Raw genomic sequence first — 14,004 nt, forward strand, 5'->3', positions numbered from 1 at the left:
TTTAAAGTTGCTTTCTTTCCATCTCCCCACCCCCCTCTATTTTCCTTCCTTCCTTCCCTCCCTTCTTTTCTCCAACATTCATGTCTTGTGGCTCTCAAACATCTGACGTTTATTCTATGTGGCTCTTATGTTAAGCAAGTTTGGCCACCCCTGGATTAGACTGTCCTTTGTATTCCTCCAGTTTCCCCCCTTGCTTAAAGCTTGGCTCTGTCTTAACTAATTGATAACTGTAGACAGAGTTTGTTTGTTTTTTAAGTTACTAGTCCTTTTTTTAATAGAAAAAACTCAGCAGGAACTCATTTGCATATTAGGCCATACTGCCTGGTCTGGGAGCATGTGGCTGTTGCATAGTGGGTTGGGCCAGCCAGAGTCCTGGCCAGCCCAGGTGGAACTCCACTCCTGTGGGTTCTGACAGGAAAAAAGCCCTGAAAGTTACATATTGCAGAGGGCAAATATAGGCCTGTCATTTCAGATTATTTACAATAGGACTTCACCACAATTAACATACATATTCCAAGCCCAACTTCCCCTCATCAAAAACAAATTTTGAGTCCAGTGGCACTTTGACCAGGGGTGGACCAATAAAGTTTTATTCAAGGTGTGATCTTCCTTTGTGCATGCACACTTCCTCAGACAAGAGGAAATATGCATGCACACAAAAGCTCACACCTTGAATAAAACCATTGGTCATAAAGATGCCACTGGACTCTTTGTTCTGCTGATTTAGACCATCACAGCTGCCCACCTGATTCCCCTCATTAAGCTATTCCTGCATTTCTATGATAAAACCCAGTGGCAAAGTAGTACTATATGAAACTTTTAAATCACCTTTGCAGTTCATGGAGCAAAAGCTGCAATAAACCTCAGCAGATGCAAGCCAATATATAAAATGAGACAAAATGTAACAACTTATTCCCAGCGATACCCAGCAGTGTAGTTTCATATGGTACCCCCGCTGGTAGGAATACAGTAATTTCCATGCAATTAATTTGATCAGCCAGCTGTGTATATAAAGTACGGTCATTAAGATCTATCCCTCAAGCAAGAACTTTGCCTACATTCAAGGAACAGTGTGCCATAGCCGGTAATTACTGGCAGGACTAGTAAAGTTCTGAACATGAACATCTTTGTTTACGATATCTCACTTGCTAAGGCAGATAGCTCTTGACAATTGTTTGTATTTCTCCTGCTTTGAAGATTGGTGTACAATTGCTTATTTATTATTTTGTTTATATCCAAGTGTGAGTTGGGAGTATTTGTATGTGAGGTGGAGAACTGAGCAAGCATAACCGAATGTCATTTCCTTATCTGGAACTTCAAGGAGGATAATTGCAGTAAGCATACAACTGAAACCACCAGCTAATGAGCACATGCTCTTATGGTAGCACTCAAGAAGATCTCTGATGGGGCATTAACACTATGAGATTTCTGGATGGGAGAAGCTGCTTTTGGGGATCTTGGAGTGCTAGACAGACTCTACTAAGTCATGATATTTAGCTGTATTGGAATAGGCAACAGCTCTCTGTTTCAAAAGTCTTAGTTTTGCTTCAATACCTCCTCCCCACCCCCAGTGCTGCATTCCCAAACCAACAATCCCTCCCAGATTTTCTGCATCATACTTGGTTTGACGCAATGAAGGTTCGGCCCCTCCCAGCCAAGCCGGCTTGCCGGCGCTCGAGCTGGGGGCCGCTTTTGCCTCCCCGGAAGGAGGGAGGAGCTGCATCACCCGATATACGGGTGTTTAGTTCGGGCGGGAGTCGGGGCTATATAAGCCCCAGCTCCCCGCCCCTTCTCACGCAGTCTCCTTTGGCTCTCTGCCCGCCCACCCTCCCTTTGGCAGTACAGGCATCTGCTGGTCACCTTATTAGGGGCCAGGTAGGAATTTTTCCACTTCCACATAATTGGCCCATGTGGGGGTGTTTTTTCGCCTACCTTGTACTGCCTAGTAGTGCTAGGTTTGTTATTGGTATTTGTTATGGTCGCAGGCTGGAGGTGGTTTGGCCACAGGTTTTCAGGGGAGCACCTATGGCCTAGCACCGTTGGTGTGGTGGTCTGTATGAACCGTAGATGGGCTACACGGCTCAGTGCGGGGAATGCAGATCACAGGGAGCCTCACCTGGGGTGGATCTTTCCATGGGGATCGAGGCTGCCCAGGTGGTGTATGGCTGGAGGCCTGGCCGCTCAGCTACAACCCGAATACGGCGGGCTTGTGCTGGGGGCAGGGTGGCTCGCCCTTTGGACAAGGCGGGGTCCGGGGTTGACCCCAGGGCTTGTCTGGTTTAGGTTTTCACCCCTGCCGGTTCTCAGTAATTAAGTTTAATAAAGCGGCCCGGTTTAAAACCCAACACTTGTGTCTGCTTCTTCATTCCGACTGGGGGGGCAAATAGCAGAACAAAGTATGATTCCGGTGGCACCTTTAAACCCAACAAAGTTTTATTCAAAGTATAAGCTCTCCATGTGTAAGCATACTTCTTCAGACACAGTGACATCCTTGCACATGAAAGCTTGAATAAAACTTTATTGATCTTAAAGATGCCACTGGACTCAAACTTTGTTCTGACCCACTGAAAAAATTTAATAAAATATCTCATCTCGGTGCATTTGTATTACAACAGATTAGAAGTTGTCAGTACTTTTTATTCATTTGGAAATTATTGGAGCTAGCCTGACAGTTCCTACATTTTGCCTCTTTCACTCTGGTCTGTAGTGACAGCATCATATGTCCATCCGAGCAGAGCTTTTTGCAAGTGCCACTGTATGAATGGGTAAGATCAGTAACTGCCCATACGCGTGCATTCTCAGTGACAGCTTCCACTTTCAGGGATGGCCTGGTTGAGCGGGTCAGGAAGGCTTGCACAAATCTATCCTTCCACAGAATGTACAAAACAGAAATTATCAGGAGGGATTTTTTAGAAAGGGGAAATAATTGCAATTTAATACAGCTGTAGTGCACTTTTACAAAGGAACAGATTAGTAATCTAACCGCTGCTACTGCTACAGTTTATAATCCTTTTATAAAGGAACAGGTTTGTAATCTATAGTGCTGTTTACTGTATGTGTTGCTTTGCTTTTACTGCACTGTTTTATACCTTTGTAAACCATTCTTTGCATTGCATACGGCATGTTAGACAGTTTTCTGTTCACATTCTTTTCTGATTTCTGCAATCCTAGTCCCATTGCATTGTTACAGGATGGCTTCCACTGTCTGACTGATGTTTTCTATATGTTGTAATCAGGGCTTTTTTGGTAGAAAAAGCTCAACATGAACTTATTTGCATATTAGGCCACACCCTCTGACATCACCATTGTTTCACACAGGGCTTCTTTGTAGAAAAAGCCCAGCAAGAATTCATTTGCACATTAGGTCACACACCCTGATGCCAGCCGAAACTGCGTTCCTGTGCATTCCTGCTCAAAAAAAGCCCTGGTTGTAATCCACCTTGAGTCTCACTGAGTAAGGTGGACAATAAATGAGATAACAAATAAATGCATTCAGAAAAGTGGGGAGCATATAACAATGACCCCACTGCTGGCCACAAAATGTTACAAACCTTCTTTCAAACAGCAAGAAGGCAAGCTTGTCATATAATTTAGAAAGTTATCATTAAAAGAAGTATACCTAGCCCACCCCAGATTTTTTGTTATTAAAAAAAAAAACAATTTCTTTTGCTTGCAAACCTTTAGTGACCTTACTGCTCACACAGAAGGAAATGCAGATCAAAGGTGGTGGTGGGGGGGTGGAATTCAGTTAAAAGGAAAATCTAACAGAGAAGTTATCAAGCTATTATATACTAATGAAAAGAACAGGAGGCATGAAGATGACACAATCATCTATGGATGTTATATAGTTCAGTTATATGCAGAGAGAAGTGGTAATTATGCTCAGGACACGATGCCCTAAGCTTTCATATAATGAGGTTTAAAAAGACATGTTGTACATATCTGCAAAGCAAAAAATAAAACTCTTACATAAACAATATTCACATGCAATCCAATTCTATTCCTCTTACCTTGGAATTAAGTTTAACCAAGTTAAAAAGGGCTGCTGGGTGGACTATGTCTGTCATAGAAATAGGGCTGATTTCAAGATATCTTACACGACATTCACATTATACCCCAGTATCAGATTTATAAGTGTGTATAAGATTCTAGCCCTGGAGTATTTGCTCTTTCTCTGAATCTGCCAGTAGCAGCATTTGCTTTCATTTCACTGCCTCTACAGGTTCAGACTCCCATGATAACATCATTCGGCATATATGGAATCATAAAAGCTGTTCAGTTCCTATTTTATTTACAAGTGCTATTTTAATAGTGCTGTGGATATTCATATTTATTATTTTAAAACTCATCTTGCCTTTCTGCATAGACAGCTCACAGTTAATACTTAGCTTCATTTCTACCTTGTCTTTCTCCCCAATGGGGACCCAAAGCAGCTTGCATCATTCTCCTCGCCTCCATTTAAAAAAACCAATCCATTATAAGAACACGCAAAAAAAAATGGGGGGGGGGAACAATTCAGAAACTATAAAAACAATAACACATGACATACAAAAGAAAAGAAGCAATCAAACACTGCCAAAAAGTTTTGGAAACTTGATTTTTTTTTTTACTCGGTATCTAAAGGAAAGAAATGTAGGGGTCTGATGGAAATGTCTTGGAAGGATATTCCAAAGATCTGATACAACCATAGAAAAGCGCATGCCTCCAGGAGACAGCCACCTTATTGCTGAAAGCAGGCTCTCAACAGGAGACCTTGACAGAATGATAGATTCAGATATGATCAGGGGTGATTCCATTGTATAAATCCTGTTTCAGGATCTAAAAGTAAGGACCATTGAAGTGGACTGGGTCTGGGTACAAAATGGAAACCAGCACAATTTCTTGAATACTGGGAAAATATGTTCAAATTATAACTCTCAATTAATAACACAAACACTATGTTCTGAACCAAGTGAAGTTTCCACATTGGAGAGTGTTTAATGTCAGTCAGTGGTTTCTTAAATGGTCATTCCTCTTCCCCGTTACACACAGTTTCATCAGACCCTCCCCTTATAACTCATGTCTGGTACTAGGGGTGTGCAAAAAAAAAAATCGGAATTAATCAGATTCAGAAATATACAGGGTCAAAATATTCTGAATATACAGGAGATACATGGCTATTTCTGAATATACGGCCCCATTATACCTTATGGGCCATTGAAATCAATGGCAAAATAGGGTATATTGGAAGCCGCCTGGAGGGGAGGGGATTTGAGGGAGAGCCCCCAAATTTGCAGGGGACTCTCCCCTATGAACCCCCCAAGTCCCAAAAAGATTGGGCCAGGGGTTCCCAATTCCAGGGGCACCCAAAGAGAGTGCCCCTATCACATCATTATACCCTATGGGCCATTGAAATCAATGGCAAAATAGGGCATAATCAGAGGCTACTGGGGGGCAGGGGGTTTGAGAGAGAGCCCCCAAATTTGCAGGGGATCTCCCCTACATGTCCCCCCAAATCCCAAAAAGGTTGGGCCAGGGGTTCTCATTTCAGGGGCGCCCAAAGAGGGTGCCCCTATCCCACCGTTATACCCTATGGGCCATTGAAATCAATGGCAACATAGGGCATAATCAGAGGCTCCTTGGGGGCAGGGAGTTTGAGGAAGAGCCCCAAAACTGCATGGAACCCTCAGACTCCAAAAATAGCTCTATAAAAACATGAAAGTGACCCACCCCACACAGCCCACACACCAACCAGAGGTAATTAAAAAAAACCAAAATGTGACAGAAAGAAACTTAACTTTTAACACCACCACCACCCCAAGTCAGAATCAGAAAAAGGGACAACAGGATAGGATGCAAAACCAACAGCAAAAAATCCAAACAAATCTGAGAAAAGGCCAACAAACTCAACTGTTAAAAAACTGAACTTTTTAACAATAAAAAGCCTCAGGCCAAATCAGTCAACATGCGACCCCAAAAAACAAAAACAGAACCAGGAGAAGGGACAACAGGACAGGATGCAAAACCAACAACAACACATATACAAACAAATCCAACTGAGAAAAGGCCAACAAACTCAACTGTTAAAAACTGAACTTTTTAACAATAAAAATTAGGCCAAACAGCCCTCTCCCCAAGAACCAGAACCAGAAGAGAAAAGGTTCTCTGGCGCTACACAGAGCAGTTTCAAAAAATACCACTGCTCTGTGATTGGCCAGAGAACAGTGTTTACTTGGATACCCAAGTAAACAAAAGAACAACAATGTTGCTGATGGCTGGGGGATTAGCCCAGTCATCAGCTACACAACAGCCCTGCAAAGCATGCATTTGCAATGCATTTTGCAAATACATGCTTTGGATTGGCTGCTGGGGCTCCTCTCCCCCTCTCCCTCCCTCCCTGATCCCAGGGAGGCTATGGGAGAGGCAGGAAAAGGCTTCCAATGGTGGGAAAAGAAGCAAGCAGCTTCCCTGAGGCTGCAGACGCTCCTTTCCCACCTTTTACATTGAGCTGAATATTGATTCGGAAGTATACGGGGAGCCATATTCGGCTTCCGTATAATGCCTTCTAATTGGATTCAGAAGTATACGAGCCGTATACTTCCGAATCAGGGGGTATTCGGTGGTCTATTCAGTTCGGCCGAACCGAATGCACACCCCTACCTGGTACACTTACAAAGCAGCAGCAGCAAAGAATAAGAACAGAGAACCATGCAAGCTAACAAAGAACAAGTGTCGCTGCCAACCAGGCTTCTTCTTCCCTCCTCACAAATATGGATACTTGAGCACTAGGGCCATGGGTAGATGAGATACTGCTTTCTGCTGCTCATCTCCAAACTGGCAAGAACTGTCATTCTAACAAGGATTAAAATTTCAGTAAATAGTTCAGTGCAGGAGCTGTCCAAAGGATAAGGACCAGTGGAAAGAAAAAAAAGTCCTAAAGACCTTGAACCCGCTCAGTAACTACACCATCCAGAAAGCACACACAAGCTAGTCTCACATAATGTTGAACCGGCAGAGATTAGACTCCAAAGGAAGAGTACTATAGGACTTGAAAGTAATGCACTTCCTGTTGGTTGCATGGGAACCTGATTTGGTCTCCTGAGGAGAAAGACTAGGGTAACTAGATACCACAGGCAACTAGGGATCCACTCTTCTTTCTAGTCCAGGTTTCTACTTTGGGTCCCAGGAAGACTGTGGTTCTAGCATCCAGTTTGGTGTAGTGGTTAAATGTGGTTAAGTGTGCAGACTCTTATCTGGGAGAACCAGGTTTGATCGATTTGGGTTAGCCATAGCTATCGCAGGAGTTGTCCTTGAAAGGGCAGCTGCTGTGAGAGCCCTCTCAGCCCCACCCACCTCACAGGGTGTCTGTTGTGAGGGGAGAAGACATAGGAGATTGTAAACCGCTCTGAGTCTCTGATTCAGAGAGAAGGGCGGGGTATAAATCTGCAGTCTTCTTCTTCTTCAACGGATCATGGCTTCAAGTGGAATGGTTTCTGTTTCTCTGCCTCAAAACACTCTGAGCTTCTTGATGAGTGGTAGGCTGGGTGCTTTTCTTGGCCAGGATTCTCAAGAGCAATATGGACTGTGGGGGAAGCCTTCTTCTCTGGTGAGGTATCACTCCATCCTAAAGCTGGCCCAAGATAGGTCCTGACGTTCATGGGCATAGCAGTGGTAGAGACGTATTTGTTTATTTAAGATATATCTGTACTGTTTCTCTACCAAAATGCTTGAGGCTTTTCACAGAATTTAAGCTCACAAGTTAAAAATCCTCCCATTCAGTCCTTAAGCTATCACAAGCAACTGAAAATTAAATCACCCAATTCAAAACCAACAATAAACAACCGGCAGCAATAATTAGTATAACCCATAGTAGCCAATTAATTGGGAAAGGAAGCAAACAGGCAGCCAGTGAAGGCCTTTTAATTTTGAAGAGATGAGCTGCCTAGAGTCCACACCTAAATAATTCTTCAAAATACGCTTGGTAAATGGCGTAAAAGCATTTACCAATATGTTCCACTTTTATTTAGAACATCTATATCCTGCCTTTCTAATCAAAGTGGCATTCAAGATAGCTACCAGAAATAGAAACAGCAAAAGAAAAAATCAGATACAGAAAACAAGCAGTGCAACTAAAATCATAACTGCAGGAAATAAGTATGGAAGAACAGCAAATTGTGATTCATAAACTAAGTTACAAACCAAGAAACCAATTTATAAAGCAACATTGCTAAAAACCAGTTTATAAAACAACAGTGCTATATAACAGACCATAAGACCAATACAGTTTAAAAATCAAAGGACAGAAAATAAAACCAACAAAAACCTTCCAGAATAGCAACAATTTTACCAGTTTCTGGAAGGCCAACAGGAGGAAGTGAGGGGGGTAAGGCAGATAGACTTTCTGGAGCATGAGCTCCAAGGCTACTGCCGAAAATGTCCTGGTCTTTGTAGTAACCAGCTCATGCCCCATTCTTAAGGTAGGCAGAGCAGGGCAACGCTATCCTTAACAGGCAGTAAATCAACTGCTGAGTTGGCCTTCCTTCTCACCAAAGCTTTTCTGTCTTGTCTGGATTGAATTTCAATTGTTTGACCACATCCAGCTCTTCACCACTTCTGAACACTAATTGAGGGTTTCCACTTTTAGGATATTTAATGTGCAGTGATGCCCGTAAAGGGACAGGAAGGAGGTGCACAACTTCAAACTAGATGTTTAAAAGGAAAATAATTTCAAGGTATGTGATGTCACCAAGGCTTTTTTTTTTTAAGAAAAAGTCCAGCAGGAACTTATTTGCCTATTAGGCCACATCCACTGATGTCACCATTGTTTCACACAGGTCTTTTTTTTTTTTTTTTAGAAAAAGCCTAGTAAGAACTCTTTTGCAAATTAGGCCACACCCCCTGATGCCAAGCTAGTCAGAACTGCATTTCTGCTCAAAAAAAGTCCTGGATGTCACAGGTTCCAACAGAAGGAGAAGAGAGATTTCAGGGAGGGGGATTAAAACAAAAGTTAACAGCCTGTTCCTTAGATATACTGTACATTTTGAAAAGCAGGTTATATTTTATACCTTTAGTGAACTGCTATCAACTCTGATTGGCATCATCTCTCATGACTACAGGCAGAAGCAATTTCTAGCCAGGCTATCTTGGACATTTTTATCTGGTGGTGCTGGGAACAGAATATTTGATCTTCTGCGTGCAAAACCCCATGCTCTCCCACTGAGCTGTGACCTCTTCTCTCAAACAAGGTCATAACATATTCTACATATGAATACAGTTGACCTAACCAGCAGTGAAGCAATCTGAACAGTACAGAGCACCAACTGAAGTTTCCAAACTGGCTCAGCGAATCCAGACGTAAACATACAAATTGTGATCTATTTCCCACTTACCTTACGGCGCTCTCACGTTCATCTTCTCAGTGGGGCTTCCTTCCGATTTCACACTATCTGCCCCAGGGCTGCAGCAAGCGTCGGCGTTTTCACACAGCAAACAGAAACTGCTAAAAAACAATTTTGCATCATGTATCTTGTCTTGTATCATGTATGCAACCACTTGGCTCAACCATGTCTGAAGCCCAAGAAGCATTCCTGTGCACTGAAGGAAGGCTTCAGACATGGGCTGAGTGAAGCTGGTTCATAAATGAAATCATTTTAAATTTCTAAAACAATAAGGGTAGTGTGGTAAGTGGGAAGCTGTGTTTTTCAGCATTGGTATGTTACTCACACACACACACACATAATTGCATTCCACATGTAGCACTTGAAGTCACTACCCAAAAAGGAGTGTCCAGCCTAGCTGAACGCAAGGTTCAGGGAAGGGAATGCCAAATTTAGAGGATATATACACTCTCAAGGAAAGAAGTGGCACAGGTTCTGTTCACCTAGTAAGAGGACTAGACCTATCCCCTTACAAGTAGAATTTTTGGTGGTGTGGAAGGTGTAGAATCCCATCCTTTCACTGAGGGAATAAAAGCTGAATGAGTTCCTTCTTGGAAGTGTTAGAAGTGGGTGTCAGTACTTCCCTCTTAATATATGTAATGCCACCACCAGGAATTTAAATTCCAAACACTTTATTTAATGTTCCCCACTGAATTATGCCCAAGCTCTGCTTTTTCACTGGGCTATGTGAAACTGAGGATGAAACTCTTATATTTAAAAATCATAAGACTTCAGGTTAATATAAAACAAAATAAGACTTTATTTATATAATAAGTGTATTGGTTTCAAGATGTTTATTAATCCTTCAGTGAATAATAATAACTTCTGACTGTGGTGTCCCTCTTTCACTTCACACTTCTCTCGCAAATCCTTTTTCTTCCTAACTCAACTTTCTGATAGCTTCTGTCTCTCACACTCCTATAATACTCTGACAATATTAGGTTTTGGCTTTCTCTCTAGCCCTTAATATGTCCTCTAAAGTATTCTATTTTTCTTTCCTAGAATTTTAATGCCTTTCACAGCACTAGTATGGGATTCTAGTCAGAAGACTGCTTCTCAGACTCTGTAGACTGCTGACTGACAAAAGTTGACTGTCACTCTGCAGACAGTTCACTGCTGACTGACTTCTCTCTCTCTCCCTCCCTCCCTCTCTCTCGCCACACATACTTCTTATCTCCACCCAAGCAATCACCTCACTCATTCATTCCCCCTCTTTCACCCCCTTTTCTCTACTGCAATTTACCAACAATGGAAGGAACACATATATAAATTCAAATCATCACAGCGGCCTTCACCAATGAACAACAGGGCAGCTGCCTGGGGGGTTTCAACCACTTATGGCCCCATTTCTTCAAGGGACAGGGGGAAAGAAGATCAGGCTCCTACCATAGCTTGCACTGGACATTGTGACTTGGGGAGCTGAGTTATGGCAATGGTAGGGTTAGGGTTAGGGTTAGGGGTTAGGCTTAGGCTTAAGGGTTAGGGGTTAGGGTTAGGGTAGTGGCTCCTATCCACCATGCAGAGAGTGAAGGCTATCCCTTGCTGGGACCTGGAAGGTTCCAGAATCACTAAGACCTCCTCTGGGAAACACCAAGGTGACAGGTGAATTTTCCCTCAGTTTTGAATGCCTGCCTACCTTGCTCCCCAATCAGGGAAAATGGTTGACAAAGCCTTCCACACAAACAACATTGAAAAGAAAGGAGGCAGCACTGTGTCCTCCATTCCTGGGGAAATTCCTGTCAAAGGGTCAGGAGTTCACCCTCTACAAAACACAGTGGATGAGGGGCATCTTATTTTCCATTGGGCCCCTGGAAGAATGGAAATTACACAGCCTCTTTAGTTTTGGTGCTCCCTGTATGGAAAAAGGATGAGTTGTGAGATATTTTGTTGGACTTCCCAGCAGCTGCCAGAGGAGGCACTGGAGGGAAAAGGCAGCCACTGTTTTTCAGTGTTAAGCAATGAAAACATAGTATTATTCCATGGGTCTACTTGTGGCTTTTCCCCTCAATATTACTTTATTTTGTTTTTCCAATGCTTTTTATTTTGGTCTAGCTCCACAGTGGGACTTAACCTGATGACTCATATGTATTACTGCTCCTGTCAGCTAGACAACAGCTGTTCTCTCAGGGATAATTTGCTAGACAAGACATGTCCTCAGACTGGCAATCTGTAGCCTTCCTCTTAGGCTCAAAATGAGAGTGTAAAGACGGAAATAACAGCTTCCAGACATCTTTGCAAAATCCAACCATTATTTTATGGTGTGAGGTAAGGTGTAGAACATGAAGTCATAAGAATAGGGAGTTACTTGTAAATGAAGAAGCCTCAAAATACCAAGGTGGATCAACTGATTAAATGGGGCTTAAATTAAATATGACAAGAGATGCATGGCTACCACTGAAAACAGCAGCCTTGTGTCTCCTATACTCTCCCCTTGTGGTGGCCTATAAATAAAATATCACTGCGCTATGAATTTCCCCTGGTCACTTCACTTGATGCTGCTTCAGGCTTCCAGGAAATTTGCCACACAGTAACATCACAGCATGTGTTTTGTAAAACAAACTCTTATCAGAAGAGACAGAAATACAGAATGTTGTTTTGGGCAAGCAGTCATTCATTACCCATCACATGAAATTCTGGCCTAAGAGTCTAGAAGATGAAGTCCTTAGGAAAGTCAGCATATTGTCAAAGAGTAAGAGAAGGGTATCTGAAACTCAACAATTATCTTGAAGACGTAACTTGTCAAACTCTGAAACTGTGATTTTCAGTACACAGTTATGAAGGATATTTTAACTTTGATTTTCTGAATTATTCAATGTTAAAGGAAAAACAATATATTCATGGTTCATCGATACTTTTGTTTCTAAATAATGCTATTCTAAACCTGTTTTTCTAAAGAAGCATAGCCAATGGGAATATATGATTCAAGTAGAAGAGAATGGGACCATAAGACCAAAAACAACTGTTCTGGCAGAAGTGTTGTTTTCTACTCACACCTTTGCAGAACAAAAACATTTCTGAGTATGGATCCAAGTGGGCAGCCGTGTTGGTCTGAAGCAGTTGAACAAAGCAGGAGTCAAGTTGCACCTTTAAGACCAACCAATTTTTATTTAGAACATAAGCTTTCGTGTGCTCTTAAGCTTACGTTCTAAATAAAAATTGGTTGGTCTTAAAAGTGCAACTTGATTCCATTTCTGAGTATGGCCAGATGAAAAAGAAGAATGAGGTTTCTGTATGCCTTAAACAGCTGTGTAGAACAAAGAATTAAAACACTTATTTTATTAGGTTGTCATGTGGAGCTATGCAAACTACTGACATTTTCTCTTCTATAAAAAAAATTACAGGAACTCTCTCTCTTTTACACACACACATACACACTTCTAGCTTGACATAACTGCCATTGCACAACACAGTCATGATTGCATGTAGCTCTTTCAGCTGTAATTTTTACAGCTGCCCATTCTGCTTGAACCTCCTGAAAATCCCTCTTGGTATTTTTAGCTGGTCCATAAGCTCTTTCCTTTTTGTTAACATGTTAAACCTATATAAAATTGAAAGTTTTCACATAAAATATAAATCTGTCTATACTCATGAACTCAGACTCCATAATCTTACATCAGGAGCAGACAAAAGACAAATGACTTTTGACCTCTGTTTATGCTGCCCACCATGGTATTCTGCCACACAAGGTCTAGCAGTTTAGAAGGTACTTTTGGTTGCTGGGTAACCAGAGAGTGCAATCCACAACAGTCAAGTGAACAGGCCTTGAGTGAGATAATTGAAGGTTGTTAAAGGTGTGTGTTTGGTATGGAAACAAAGCCATTCATTTCCTCCTGTTCTGACCCAACCAGTTCAGACATGGGTTTGAGGTAAAAGAGGCAGTTCCAGGCAGGAAACTGCTAGAATTAATAGCTAGCAGGGAACAAGAAAGCACTTATGCAAAGCCCCAAATACAAAGTATCTGGACTAGGGAAATTATCCACTCCCATGTTCAAGAGAAACTGGGAACATTGGCTTTTGGCTTAGTACGGACTTTTGCTAATGCAATCAACAAGGCTGGTATAAAGCCTTTTATCAAAACATTTAGTATGGAAAAAGCCTTTTCCAAATGTTCTGTGATCCAGTTGTAACTTCCTGATCTTGTCTAATTCCAGGAGAATGAAAAGGGTTACAGATTTTGTAATCATAAATGGTTACAAAATTTGCAATTGTACCAGGGCTTCCACTCATCAAGATGTCCTGTTAGTTGTGAATGTACACCAACTTGCTAATTTAGCATTTGCTTTTGTGATCAACATTCCTGAAGCAGGTATGGGTTTTCTTTGGTAGGGTGAGCTCTATTTTTCTCTCTACCCTACTCTGCCTCTGACCAAGCCTCATGCTTCATGTAGGTTCTTGACTTTATTCTTGTCCTCACCCCAAATACTGGCAATATTGTCTGCTACAACCACTGCCTGGTGCTTTTTTTCTTCCCAGTTTTGTAAAGTCCTTTAATAACTGCTGGGAGAGCCTAGCTAGCTACTTTTGCTATTGACATAAGGTCCAGTCAATCAGTGGTGTGCACGGACCTGGCCTAAGAAAGAGACAAGTG

Source organism: Heteronotia binoei, chromosome 2 (genome assembly GCF_032191835.1).
Source record: "Heteronotia binoei isolate CCM8104 ecotype False Entrance Well chromosome 2, APGP_CSIRO_Hbin_v1, whole genome shotgun sequence".
NCBI classification, from domain to species: Eukaryota; Metazoa; Chordata; class Lepidosauria; order Squamata; family Gekkonidae; genus Heteronotia; species Heteronotia binoei.